Source organism: Pipra filicauda, unplaced genomic scaffold, assembly GCF_003945595.2.
Source record: "Pipra filicauda isolate LSUMZ 115617 unplaced genomic scaffold, ASM394559v2 scaffold19_size4547281_pilon, whole genome shotgun sequence".
Classification (NCBI taxonomy): domain Eukaryota; kingdom Metazoa; phylum Chordata; class Aves; order Passeriformes; family Pipridae; genus Pipra; species Pipra filicauda.
In genome coordinates this window covers 3,200,310-3,214,537 of record NW_024104309.1, presented here as the reverse complement: position 1 = coordinate 3,214,537, position 14,228 = coordinate 3,200,310, and the positions used below count along the sequence as shown (strand labels likewise).

The window sequence follows — 14,228 nt, the reverse complement described above, 5'->3', positions numbered from 1 at the left end:
GGCTGCCGCCAACGCCGGCCAGTCAGCGCCCGTGCCTACCCGAAGTGACAACGCATCTGACCAATCAAAGGGGAGGAGGGGTGTGTTCGTGCCAATCACAGTGAGACCCGTTAGGGGCGGGGATCCTCTCACGGCCGCGCCCCCTCTCTCCGGGGCAGCGGGGCCGAGGTGGGATGGTGTCGCCAGCCCCGGGGTGATGCGTGGGCGAAGCGGGATTGTGTCACTCGCCCCCCCGGAGTGAACTAATGGGCCGCGACTCAGCGAGTGCAGCCCCCGCGTTATCCCACCCGCCTGGGAGGCGCCGCTCCGTCACAACATGGCGGGCGCTGCCGCGTCACAGCCCGCCCGGGCTGTCACGGCGCTGTCGCGGGTCGGGCGGGCCGGGGAGATCGCGGGCGAAGAGCTGCTGGTGTGGTGCAGAATTACCTGTGCTTAAGGTGTAGGTAGGTCAATGTACCTGTACCTGCCACACGCGTTCATTTCAGAGCAGGATACAGAATTTCTTAAAAAACAGCAAAATTTTTAAAAAATTGTTAAACGAGGCAAAAATAGCAACCCGTCTCCTGGGGAGGAAGCGCTGAAGCACAGGGGTGAGGAGCTACTGCTTTAACCCCTCTGGAGAAGGGACCCCTTGCCCCCATCGAACAGGACGGATTGAGGAGGGCTACATCAGTTTTACCTGTTCTTATATTTATATTGTTTATATAAGTTTATATTGTCATTTCTGCCTGCCTGCTCAGCACGTCACACACCACCACGCAGGCACCACGCACTTCTTTGCATTTTACACAGTTCACGACATGAGAGCTAAACCGCAGAAGTACTTTGTTGTTTGATCTTTTTTTGTTTCAATGAAAAAAAGGAACTACCAAAATTTGTTCACTCTCTTCCCTCTACTATATTTGTTTCATAGGAAAAGCTTACCGTAGTTGATCAGATCTTGTGGGTTGATTGGACTGATTCAGGATCCTGTCTTCTATACCACCCTGCCCCGGACACCAGAGAAAAATCTCTACCTTACACGAAAACAGTGGGATTATTCTGAGCCTTTCCTGTTTCAGCAAAAGAACTTACTTCTATCTCCTCTTTTACTCATCTATTTGAACCATTATTTTTCGTTAGCTGATTCTGTTTTATAAAGATTCTTACATTGACTGTATTGGAATGTGCAGAATGGCATTAAACACATTAGTGTTTAAGGTAGCCTAAGAATACTCTAAATATCTTGAGTAATAGCTGTTACAAGCACTATATATTCCTTTCTAGCCATTCTTCAAGACACATAATTTAATTTTCTGTTACTGATTCTACTTTTCTTTGCAGAGATGGAAATTGTGGTCATGACATGGACAATATTTACATGACTATTTCCCTCAAAGTGCTGTCCAGAATTGATAAAGGCTCAAGAGTGGACTTTGATTTCTGGAAACCCTATTACTGATTTCCTTCACCAAAGGTTCTTAAAGAGACTTGGTTGCCGTGGGAGATTAACGTAAATCCTTATTAAAAACAGAATAAGGAATAAAAGGGTTTTACAGTAAAATCCCACATAGTTCTGTGCTGGGATTTGCACTGTTGAGCCATGCTCATTTTAGTTTTTTAGTATTTTTGCTCTTCTATAATTTCTACTAGCTTTTGCTTATATTACCCCTCTTTATTTCCTTACAGGTTCCATAATTTGATGTCCTTTCCCTCTCAGGCAGTGTCATATCCCAACGTCAGTCGCTTCCTGCCAGCGTAAAGCCCAGGAAGCCGGTGAGGGTGAGGCCCAGCGAGGTGACCAGAGTCAGGTACAGTGCTGTGACCACCAGGCAGGTGCACAGTGACGAGGCAGCTCTGAGGCCAAGGTGGGAATTCAGTCCACAGGGCACGGTCCACATCCGTGGGGTCCCTGGACAGGCACAGGCATGACTGCGACACTGCTGCACCCAGGGCTGAGGTGGAACAGAAGGGATGGGTGGAGGCACCAGGTGGGGCTCAGGGTTGCTCCTCTTTCAAAAGCATCCAGAAATTATTATTCCTAAGGGATGGCAGTGCAGGAAAGGTGTTATTGAGAGTGTGGCTGGTGCAGGGAGCATGGCTGAGATCTGTGTAAAAACAAGGCAGGCTGTGCAGGTCTGGTAATCTGGGATTATGTCAGGAGAGATCGGCTCACCCGTGTGCTCCCGGCTGCTGCATCCAGGTCAGACGGCTGGCTCGGGTGAGGGAGCACTCACCCAGACAAACTAGTGTCAGCACACAGCAAGGGTTTGTCTGAACCTGCAGAGAAATAAAATACAGCTCCAGACAGATCTGTGCAGCTATTCCACATTTTTCAGGGCACATCAGGAACACCACAGCACTGTCCAGCCGTGCTGGGAGCTCAGCCGTGGGGCAGAAGTGTAACAAAGGGATCTCTGTGCCTGATGCAGAATAAGGTGGTTTGGGTTTATTTTTTAAGCCTGGTTGGAGATTTCTTCATGAGCTGCAGCTTTTGTGAATGTCTGTCAGCACATTCTGGGTTAGTGCCAGTCAAGGATTATGACCTATATTAACATCCTAGAAACAGGGCAGGCCAGCCAGGACTCCACCTCATGGCAGGACTGCATCTCAGTCTCCTGATGTCTGATAGCCACTGTTACTACATTATAAAGTCAGGTTAAATTACTTCTCACAACAGGGACTTATTTAAAATGTGCCCACTCCTTTTGATAGTGCATCTCTTGCCTTCTTGACAAAGCATCTGACAATCCCTCAGTGAGGTCTATTTAACTTTCTTAACAAAACAGAAGAATGGCATTTGCTACAATTATTTAACTGCTATTCATAAAAATAAAATAGATTCCTAAGGGGTTGGTTTTATGTTCAATGGGACTTACATCATCGTATCCAGTAATACGAACAATATTCAGTTCAGACATGACTTGGTGGCTTGCTCAAGAAAGCTCCATATCCAGACACTGGAATTTTCCCATACCTTGTGTGGCACATATGCATCTCACTGGTAGTTTAAAAAATAGTGTTGTTGGAAAATCCTAATATACAGGACTGGATCTAAAAGGGGTTTTCTAAGCACTTGGAAAGAAAGACATCAGGATGTGAAAACACCAAACAGTGACCCTTAGTGGTTAGTTGTGTACCTTGCACGTTTCTTGCCATTAGAAAACATAAGATAAAAAACATTCCTCAGCTTTTCAGTCATGTTAGCAGCTTGATGGATTTGATTTATGGAAGTCTACACCTCCCAAGCGTCTTTCAAAGCTTTTTCAAAAGCTTTAGGAACAACCCATAAGCCCCGTGGTGTTCTGTGGTGCCGAGGCATGTTTGAATTTTTCAGATAAACAAACTAGAAACAAATTCCCAAAATGTGTGCAGTGAATTATTACACAATACAAACCGATTTGATACGTGCTGTATTCCCTGGGCCACACATCCCTTCATGTCTTGTCACAATCTCTTACACCTTCCTGGCATAAACACTCCCACTTCTTTTGAGTCAAGCTCTATGTTTATTGGACATTATTCTATTTCCATGAAAAAGGCATTGACTATCTGCTTATTCTCCAAATTCGGCCAATTTAAAATCTATTGTAATCAAATGGAGTTTATTCAACATAACACCTAAAAATCATAAAATATGAATTAAAAAGCCATTAATGTGAACTGTAGTTGTGTGACTGGCTGGAGGTTCTCATTGCCTTGCTGGTCTCATGCAGGTTTGTGTTTCCCAACTGCTTTTCCCTGCAGATGCTCCACAGTACTTTCCAGGTCAGTTATACCCCGAGGGAAATGGGAGCAATGCCATGATGATGAATGTGAATTTTTTCGCTCTGTAACTGAAGTATCTGTTTTGTAAAATACTCTGAATTAATTTGGCTGTTCTAAGAGATGAAAGTCGTTAGAATCTGTTATTATCAAAACAGTAGGAATTCTGGATATTTCATATATTAATTCTGAAAATTAATACCTTTTACAAGAGTATATTAATTGAAGGAGTCTTGTATTCAGGCTTTACTGAAAGGTGGCAATATTTTCACAGGGAATAAGCATCTTTCAAGTATTTTCACATTAGATGGAAATACTTTCATCACTTGAGGCCCTTCTTGGAAGTCATTCAACTATTAGAACATTTGCTTTAAATAAAAGACTGTTTAAGCCAGTGGGATTCCTGGAATTCCTGAGCCGTTTATGCTCTTCTTTACACTTTTCTTAGCACATCTTAACTCACTGAACATTTCCCTCTCCCCACAGATTTAATACTGGTAAGAAATAGTCATCTCATTAAAACTATGAAGGCTTGGGCTGGCATTTCTAGTCTGTTTTATGGTTAATTTAGTTTTGACTGGAGTAGTTTCTGGGGTCCTTGGTTACAAACTTTCAAGTGCAGTTATCTTAGCCCATGTGATACAGCGAGTGTGTGCATGCAGAGTAAAAATGCATCCACACCTTCTACACAGAATAATAATATTTAGTTTATTAGAGCAGTTTCAGAAAATAGCAACTGCTTTTACAAATATTATTTAAGGTTTCTCATATGTCAGTGAAATAGGCATTGATAAACTTAAAGAGAAAAGATGGAAATAGAGCCACAGAGCCAATAGCTGTGATAGCTCATTAAATTCCATAAAAAGCTATACTGGAGACAAAGCAGGTCAGAGGTGGAAAACTACCTACCTGTGCTCATAAAAGAGACCAGGTCTTGGAATTGTACCTCTTGGCCCTGTACAGCAGGAGAGTAAATGGTTAACATCTTTAAGGAATGATTCACTTCGATTTTCTCAGGGCAACACCTCAGAATCAGGAACTTTTAAGAGCAGTGACTTGAGCAGAATAAAATACAGCTCTGCAACAACATTTCTCCTCAGCTGGACCCTGCTTTGCCACTGTCACATCCCCTCCAGGCCTGCTCTTGCTGCCTTAGTCGTTCCCTAACATTTGTCAATCTCCTATCTGTGGTTTTTTAATTTCTGCCTTTTCATTTACTTTCTCCCTGATACCTGCCCTTCTATTTTAGCGCTCTTATCTTTTTTACTGAACAAGGTCACAAGTGAAAGTGGGCTTTGGCAGTTCCAGCATTCCGGCTGACGTTCATTGACATCATGGAACTGTTTGCTCTGTCACGGTAACAGCTCCTGGCTTTGCAAATTCACATGTATTAAATGTCTCAGATACAATTTCAGTTGGTGCCTATGAGAAAAAATGCAGGACTGGGATATGAACTGTGACAGAGGCGTGTTGGTCACAAACAAATCCACATTCCCACTTTGAGATCCTCTTTCCTCAGGTGCATCGAAGAGGCGGGGCCATGTGGTGACTTGTAAGGCACCAGCTTGGCAGGTGGGTTTGTGTCCAAACAAGGCCATTCTGGAGATTTTGATCCTGGGAATATTCTCACACTTATTTAATATTGTCCAAATACTTTCAGTTCTCACCACAGTCTGGGATTACTCCATGAGTAAGCTCAGAATTCTATTTTTTTGCAGGATCAGGGAAATCACAAACTTAATTTCCAAAAAGAAAATCCCCATAGATTGATTCTGTACCAGGGTACTGGTACGTACTACTAGAGAAACTAATTCTGGTAATATCTCTAATCTCTTTAAACAAAATAATTTTCAAAACTCTGTGTTCCATTGTACCAGTTACATACCATTATCTTTATTATTCATAAACTTTATCAGCATAGAAGATTCACTGAATAAAATGTTAATAACTTGATTCATTATTTTTAAGTGGAAAATCAACAGCTCACTTATTAGGGGGTATTTCTTTCTCAACATCTGTAAGTTGGTCTAAAAAATTACTAAAAGGTATGTTTTTAAATGGAATATTTAAATAGTATTCTCTAGCTGAAGAAGAGTCTGTGTTGAAAAATAGAAACACTGAGTGAAAATGTCACAGCTCTCACTTGCTATTGAATAACACAGCAATGTCTCAAACCCAACCACAGCTAATCAGAGTGGGAGAGCTACAGGTATGTGAAGTGCAGAATGAATAACTGCAATATTTATGTATGAAATAAAAAAGTTACTGTGCATCTGTCAAAACTGATTTCAGATTTCCCATAATTTTTATATCAATGTCATTTTTCTTGGTTTTCTTGGAAAATAAGATTCAGTTTGCCTAAAAATTTTGAACACATATTCTTTCATATTTGAAGGTTCTCTTGATACAGTATATTCCAAAGAGGGAAAGCCAATTCCCACAGCAGGGGGTCGAGTCGCTTCAACAGACTGTTCTCTCTAAGCAGTGCTGGGAAGTTGCAAATGTATTTACTGGCATTTCTAACAAAATTGCATTTTGCACTTGGATCATTTTTGAAGCTAAAGGTTACTATTGTCTGATTTTACCAGCCAGTCCCTTCTGTTTGTGCTTATAGAGATTCCTCCCTTGCTTTTCCTGCTGCCCTCCACTGGCAGCTGCTCAGACGTGCTTTGCTCGTGCACAGGAACAGGTTCTCAGCTGAGCTCCTCATCTGAGCAGAACTCTGTGAAGCCTGCCTACATACCCAGCAGCTCCCAGTCTTACATTCCAGGATGGAATTAGGGTCACAGATGGGACTCACTGAGGGTGCATCATGCAAAACTGTCTCAGTCGAAAACCCCTCAGTGGTCAAAGGCCATTACACAGGCCTTGCTCCAAAACACTGCCAGGGAATGCTGTTTCACACCTTTGTACCTCTCAGCCCCATCTTTATACTTCACAGGCCCAGTTTTTGGTTAGGTAGCCTTTTGTGGAGTAGATCAAGAAACCTGATTTGTAAAATTGGGAATTAATAATGCAGTAATGCCAGTGGTTGGCACATACAGACCTGCTGGCTTTGATGGGACCACTGGACTGTGCAAAATAACTCAGGCATGGGAGTGTTTGCCAGCTTAAACTCCAGAGCCAAACAACAAGCTCATTATCAGCAAACACTGTGACTGGCACTGCAGTTGTGCTTCAAGGACTCTGCAAAGATCTAGCACCAAAAAATCCCAACCTGTAATTGGCAAAGTGGATCCAGGATTGCAACTTTCAGGCATGTGCTGGGACCAATAAAGTCAGCAAGGAAACAGGAATGGCTGGCCTGGGGCAATCATGGATTGACTGATTTAATGTAGAGATTCACAGAAGTTTGGATATCCTTGTGTCCGGTATCTTTCTCAAAATATTCTGGAGCTGTGTGAAGGGAACCTGCTGTTATTTAACAGCCTTTCTCTGGTCAAATTCACTGAGTTTAGCCAAGTAAAATCTCAGTTTCCCCATTAAAGCCTAGGCACTGATGGAAGTGCAAGAAGATTCCCTGCTCTCCTGCATCCAGCTGTGCCCAGGGGTGGGGAAGAGCTTTGAACCAAGCAATAATAGGCTTAGAGTGAAGTAAGAAAATGGACCCAAAATCCTGCTTATTGAAACAGTGCAGAATTAAGCCTCCAGTTTCCAAGACAAGCATGTCTGAGTTACTGCAGAAGAGCCACAGGCCTGTGCACACAGCCCCTGGCCAGCAGAAGGAAATCCTCTGGGCTCATTCCCCCTTTACGAATAATCTTTTTTGCTACTATTTAGCTAGAGTAGGTTTCACCTCTGTATTAAAACCCTTCAGGTCCTTTTTTGAGTTAGTACTAACCAATGGTCAAGTGGCCTAGCTAAAATAGATTTAATGTGTTCAAAATGATTTTCCAGGGTATCCACATTCCCATCTAAAAACCACAGGACTAACTGACATCTCTGTGAGCAGCCTTTTTGAATTTAACACCTGGGGTAGAGAAGCTGGGAAAAGGCTGGAGAGAAGGATTTGAGGAGTCCATTGTGGTGAAGCATTTTCCGAGAACATCCTGAAAGGATATTACTGCTCACACCGTGTCACTTCTCTGGATAATAAAACTGCTCCAGCTTCTGCATCTGCCAGTCTGGCACCTTTAATAAGTAATTAAATCACACTGTGGATGTGAACACAGCCACGGATAAATAATAACTGACAGCTCTCACACTGGCATGCGAGCAGGGAGACACAGCCAGGGCAGGAAATCACACACAGCATTTCATTTGTTACTGATTTGTCTGTAACGAAGTGAGGAAGATGCCCTGGGGACTGGTGACTAACAAGGAGCATTGTTTATGCTACAAATCCCATCCGGTTATTAGTCTTTGAAAAGTGCTTTGTTTAGCTTATCAGTGCTCCAGCAGGAATACCAGGGGCATTATTGCTGTTATAAGTGTATTTCTATTCCAATATTACTGACACATAAGAGGTTATGTGTTACCTGAGGGCTGAAAATTCAGCTTGTGCTTCAGTGCCTTGTCGAATCAGGATCAGGATGGTGAACACTGCACAAAACCAAGCCAGGAGCAGGTTTCCTTATTAATTTTTCTGCATTAAACTGGAGAACACCTTTACAGAAATCAAACTTTTCTCAAGGACCACAGATCATGACAAAGTATAAAAACCCTATGGAGTATAAATGCCCATCAATTAAAATTATTTTAGCATATTAGACCTGATGCTTAAATTCTGCACTTCACTTAGGAATTGGACAATGTTGTATTACACAACCTAATTCTGCAGTTATGCAATTCCCAAGCACCGTAAGTGTCTGGCAAGTTTTAGGGCTGTTTCGCAACAGCACTGATAAGCTGCTACTCTGTCAGGTGATCAAAATACCTGCGGTGTGCACTTGATCAAGTTAATATTTAAAAATAGGAACACAATTTTTTTTTATTAGGTTCAAGTATCTTTTCAAGATGTTAAGTGTATCTTGGAGGAGAAGATTTAGAAAGGGAGCGTTTTATTTTGAGATGGAAAAAAGTACATTTCTTTCATAGATATAATTTAGAAAACCTGTCAGCCCCTTGCCATTGGGCAACTAAGTTAATAATTGACAAATAAGGCATAATTGGTCTTGCTGAATGATTGTACACCAACACTGTCAACTCCTCTCAAACATTTCTGGAAAGGGGAATGATAAGCCAAACATCACATAGGTGTCCTGGACCACTCTAAAAAGTGTTCATTAGACTGATTATGAATAAATAATTGAAATATTTATTTAGACTTTATCATTAGATTACTTTTTGAAAATCTGCATGAATCAATTCTTCCCTTTAAAATGTCATGTTTAGAATTTGCTTATAATTAGGCTAAATGTGTGTTGTCAAATAATGAGCTGTCCAGTGTCTCCTCCCTGGTCATCTTACTGGCCTTGTAATGAGACCCTGAGCAGCTGCTCACCTGTCAGAGCAAGCTGGCCAGAGGTCACACACTGTCACACCTTCCTGACAGCTCCAAACCTCAAAGCATGGCTTGCTTTACTAAATACAGCATACTCTCTTGCAAAAATGAATTACTGTTTGTTAGCACTCAAATCTGCTAAGTGCTCTTTAAACTTTAATTCCCTCTCCTCAAAGATGCTGATGAGAATGGACTCACCACTGATGCTTTAAAACTAAATTTCTTTGTGGTAAAGCTGGAGGATGTTGTGAGCTGAGCTGTGGCACAGAGGTAAACATCAATATATAGGCACCAAGATCAAAATGAAGGCTATAAAACAGTTGCTTTTGTGGGCTGTCACAGAGTTTCCAGCCTGAAATGCTACAAGGAATGACAAATTTAATTGTGCTCTTTGCAATTGGACACAGAACTACTGCATGAGAGGAAGCTCCCTAAAAATCTGTCATTGTACGCAAAGTCACACTAAATATTTTATTTTGTTAAGACTGTTTAATGCCATCAAAAACTCAAAGCCTCACAACACAAACCCTAACTGCCATAATCATTCCTGCAATCTCTAATTCAATCTGCTCGTTCAAATGTTCAAAGGCCAGCTCAGGATTTTGGAAGGGGTAAATTAATTCTGGCAGACTCACAGCGATGTCAGATATCATCTGTCTTCTCCTTCTATCACATCCAGCTGGGAGGGCCCCTTATAACCAGGACAGAGCCAACTCGAGCATCATTTTAAGTGCTTAGACTCAATAAATCAGAAATTTGATTTTGTGCATATAATCTGTTAAAAACCAATGAGAGGTTTGGCATGTTTTTCCTAGCTGATCTACTCAGGACAAGTCTAAGCCACTGATGTCTTTGCTGAAGGTGACCCCAAGTCTCTTTTTCCTCCCAAATGCTGTGTTAATACAACTGGGGGAAGGAATGGCTCTACTGGGTGAAACCAGGGCCACCTTGCCCTCAGTACCTGTTGGGCTCAGAAACCTCTAGCATCCATAAGAATGTCCACAGCTTAACCATGTATGTAAAGAACTGCCTTTTTTTGCATCCTCTGTCACACTGCAGGAGCTGGCTGAGTTTCCCACTTCGCTTCATTCACTCAGAGATCACGAGAAAATAAAAAATGTGGTGTCATGATACTGGGTTTAAATGATTTTTCTTTTTCCCATATATGCATATATTGTTCACCCAGAGCAGGATCACTGCCTGGCTCTTTGCTGTAATTCACAGTCCTAACTCAAATGCTCTGGGAGCAGAGCTTGAGCATTTTCAGGGTCTCAACAGGACACTGCACTGAAGCTGATGAGTTTCCAGTGCCTTCGCACGGTGCCTGAGCTCAGCAGCCAGAACTGGGATCATCAGCAACACTAAACATTTCATTTTCCTATCTTCTGAGCAGCACAAACTCTCTTTCTGCAGACTTGCTCATGAGTCATCTGGAAATAAACCATAATCACTTGTCCCTTAGGAGTCATATAATAAGTTAATTATTGTACAACACATGCTAATACAAAATACACAAGAGGTTTCAATGTGTCGAGGCTGCAAAGGGCAGGAGAGCCTTTCAGAATTTCCATTGGTTATGGTCTGGGAATGCTGGGTTTCCCTTGACTCCGTATCTATTGCATAATCAGAAACACATTTCATTCCCTTTGTTGTACGAGACAAAGCTAAAGAAATGTGTGTGTTATTACTGTGCAAAAACAAAGAGTAGATACCTAATGGGCTTATGTCATGTGTGCAGTGTTTGTAAACACAGCTCTGGGGCAGTGCCAGCTGACAGAAACCACCACAGCTTATACCTGAAGTAATGCTCTTCTGGATCTGCAAATACCCTCAGTGCTGCAGGGAAGTCAAAATACAGGAGAGGGACGTGCTGGATGCATTTCAGGTAGCACTGAATTAAAAAAAGCCTCTTTGCCTGGAGTTCACCTCACAGTGCCCTGGACCATCCTGAGGTTTAGTTACTCCTACATGGCCATCCCAGCTTTGCTATTGTGTGGTTGTTATCTCATCAGGAGAGAATCTGATCAGTGCAGGGAGAAGAAAATCTGAATACAATGGAAAGGCCTTCGGCATCTGAAATTCTTCTTTTGAGAATCGGAAACAAATACATTTATAACTTCACAAACAGTAGAGAAAGATTCTTTTCCAGTAGTTACAGAAACATAGTATTGTTTAGGTTGGAAAAGCCCTTTGAGATCATTGAGTCTGCGTTCTGGCACTTTGTTTTGAAACCTCCAGTTCCTCTTATTTACAGATCCTCATTCTAGGAGGAAAGATTGGTATCAATGGTGCTGATCTGAAATTATTCATTTGATGAATGAGTTTAGACATAGTTTTAGACATGGCTCTGGCAAGAGACCCGGTTTCTCAACACTCACCTGGCAGACCTACACAATGACCTTTCTCTTCTTTCTTAGAATTATTATATTAGAAAAACTAATTAAAAACCCTACTTTGTTCTCAAATGAGCTTGAATCTTCCCAGTCATCTGGTTCTTCCCACTATTCTGTAAAAAAGTCAGATACTTGGAGGTGCATTCATTGATCTGTCATGTAGACAGATGCCAATCAGGTATTTAATTTCTGACTTCAAAGACTGATCTCATCGTGGCTGTGGCAATGGAACATATGATAACACACTTTGCATTTGAGAATGCCTCTTTATCATTTCAGAGGCTTATAGAATTCTTCTCTTCCAACTCCAAAAACAAAGCTTAATATTATTACTAATTTCCGACTTTGCTAAGCAAAGGGATGGATTGTTTGGAAGCAATTAATTTACTTAAATAAAGGATCTTTTTGCTACCCAGCCAATGGTACACACTAAGAATCCTGTTCTGCCACCCAAGGAAGGCAGAGAATGCACTGGACTTTATTTCAGTACATTTAAGTGACTGACATGACTAAAAAGGAGGGGGGGAAACAGTAACAGGTATGTGTGGCATTTGTTCTTCTGTGATGTTCTGCTAACCACAGTAAATTATTATTAATGAACTGAGTATGTCAGTCAAATTACTAATTTATTGAAGACTCTGTACTACTACTCTTCCAGGAATCACTCCAAATCTGGCAACCCAGTAATCACAGAGACTCCAGCTGCCCCAGCAAATTTTTATTTGCTCATTGCTTTCACATTACAAGGTGCTACTTTTGAAATGCCCAAGAAGTCTAAGGATGACAAGAAGTAATAGATCCTCTCATAGTATACTGTTAAATTACAACACAAATTTGTGGAATGGGTAAAATGCACCAGAAAATTACAAAATTTGTATTCAACTATGCAAAAAACCCCCAACCTATTATAAAAATCAACAGTCCAATAATCACACATTTGTAACTGTGAAAGCATGAACTCAATTCTCAGAAGACAGCATGTCTTTTTAATCATCAGCATAAAAATCCAGCTATTCCATAAAACTAATTTATATTGGTGGAAATCAGGAGTAAGACACACCAGTCTTAGGTCTGGTTCTGCCTAAAATAAAGCAGAAGTGATCCAGGCATAATTACATTGCTTTGCAGCCCTGTAAAAGTTTTCTAAACAAACAAAATCACGGAAGATCCATATTAAACAATTCAGTAAGTTAGTTTCTAGCCATGTATAAAGCCTTTTTTAATCTGTTTACTGCTTTTTAAGTAAATCTTTGTGGTCATATAGGGGGAAAATGTTCAAAGACATCTCATTACATGCTCAGTAAGTGTTTATTCCAGCCCAGGATCTGTTTAACAGGAAAGGGACAGATCAGATTTAGAGGGTCCTTCTGTCAAGGCTGCCCCTGATGTGGGCTCCTGTCTTTCCCCAGAGCATCTCCAGCCACTGCTAATCTACGTAAAACCATAATTCTCTGGATAAACGTGCCTGCTAAATGCCTTCTCTGAGGCTCTGAGCCATATGGTTGGGATTACAGCATTTCAGTAGTTATTCCAAGTGAATACAAAGATGAAGCATAGAATAGTGGAGGCAGTTATGTTCATAATTCCATTTATAAAGGGGATTTCAGGATTTTTAAGGCCCACATTCTGCACCACTGGAGCCAGAACCACAACCTTAGAGCAAGTGCAAGTTATATTTACAAAGAAGAACAAGGTGCAATAAAAACACATTTTTATCTTTAGGAAACGTGCTTTTCCCCTAGATTGAAATGATGCTCACACAGCACAGCCCCTTGTCACCATTGCCAGCATCACCATCCTCTGAGGCCACGACGCATCAGTGGATCACCAACAGCCAGGACACCTCAGGAGAGACACCGTGTAATATTTTATGTTGTTTCATGTTTTTCTAACACTGTTTTATAACATACAGGAAAAGGCGGCTTTGAATAGAACTCTTCCAGGACAAACAATGAGCACATGGCCTCAAAATGTGTTTCAAATAATACCACAGTAGTTATAGTTTCAAGTACAAGGACAGACATAACAACAAAGAGCATCAACTTCCCTCTTTCCTGGTCTGGTTAATTTTCCCTTTCCATCTGTGAGTATGACATAATGATACAGACTATTTGTCCTTAATTTTGAGATCTGCAGAGGAGAAGTACCATGTACAAGCCTGGTCTATATTGGTTTTGTTAGTTGTATGTGTTTAGCCAGGCTTTACTTTCCTCCACACACCATTATTTACACTCCAAAGCACTGACTCCTTGCAAAGCATTATACATGTTATGACTGTGTTTATAGAGTAGAATTGCTCTCTGTAACGTCTGTTTTTCATGTCTTAAACCAATAAAACTTTACATTGGGCTTATCAAAACCATTCAGTGTAGATCTAAGTCTGCTGTGACTGAAATCAGCAATAAAACTTCTCTTGATGCCCTGTGGATCAGAGCTAAGGCAACGCTGAGCTCTCTTAATAAATTCCGCTCCGGTAAAAGTTTTATTTAAAAAATGTGGTCAACCCAAAGCTTTTAAGGAAGATTAATGTGGACTTATAAAAAAATGTCTGATTTTATTATTAGTAGTAATTCATACAGTTTGTCCTGAAGTTTTCCTTTTCAGCTTCAGTTTGAACCATATGTTCAGGAAGTTCAACTGAAAAGCGA

At 41.3% G+C, this 14,228-nt stretch overlaps 1 long non-coding RNA gene across 3 annotated transcripts; it reads left to right on the top strand.

The window, feature by feature from the left end:
* The first annotated feature begins 136 nt into the window (after nucleotides 1-136).
* LOC114002646 lies at nucleotides 137-13,939 on the top strand. Of its 3 annotated transcripts, XR_005563291.1 has the most exons (3): nucleotides 137-443; nucleotides 1,669-5,316; nucleotides 7,642-13,939. It is a non-coding gene; the product is annotated as an uncharacterized LOC114002646 (long non-coding RNA). The 3 variants fall into 3 exon arrangements; XR_005563290.1 differs by lacking the exon at nucleotides 137-443 and having other exon boundaries at nucleotides 1,540-5,316; nucleotides 13,303-13,939; XR_005563289.1 differs by lacking the exon at nucleotides 137-443 and having other exon boundaries at nucleotides 1,540-5,316.
* Nucleotides 13,940-14,228: the final 289 nt, after the last annotated feature.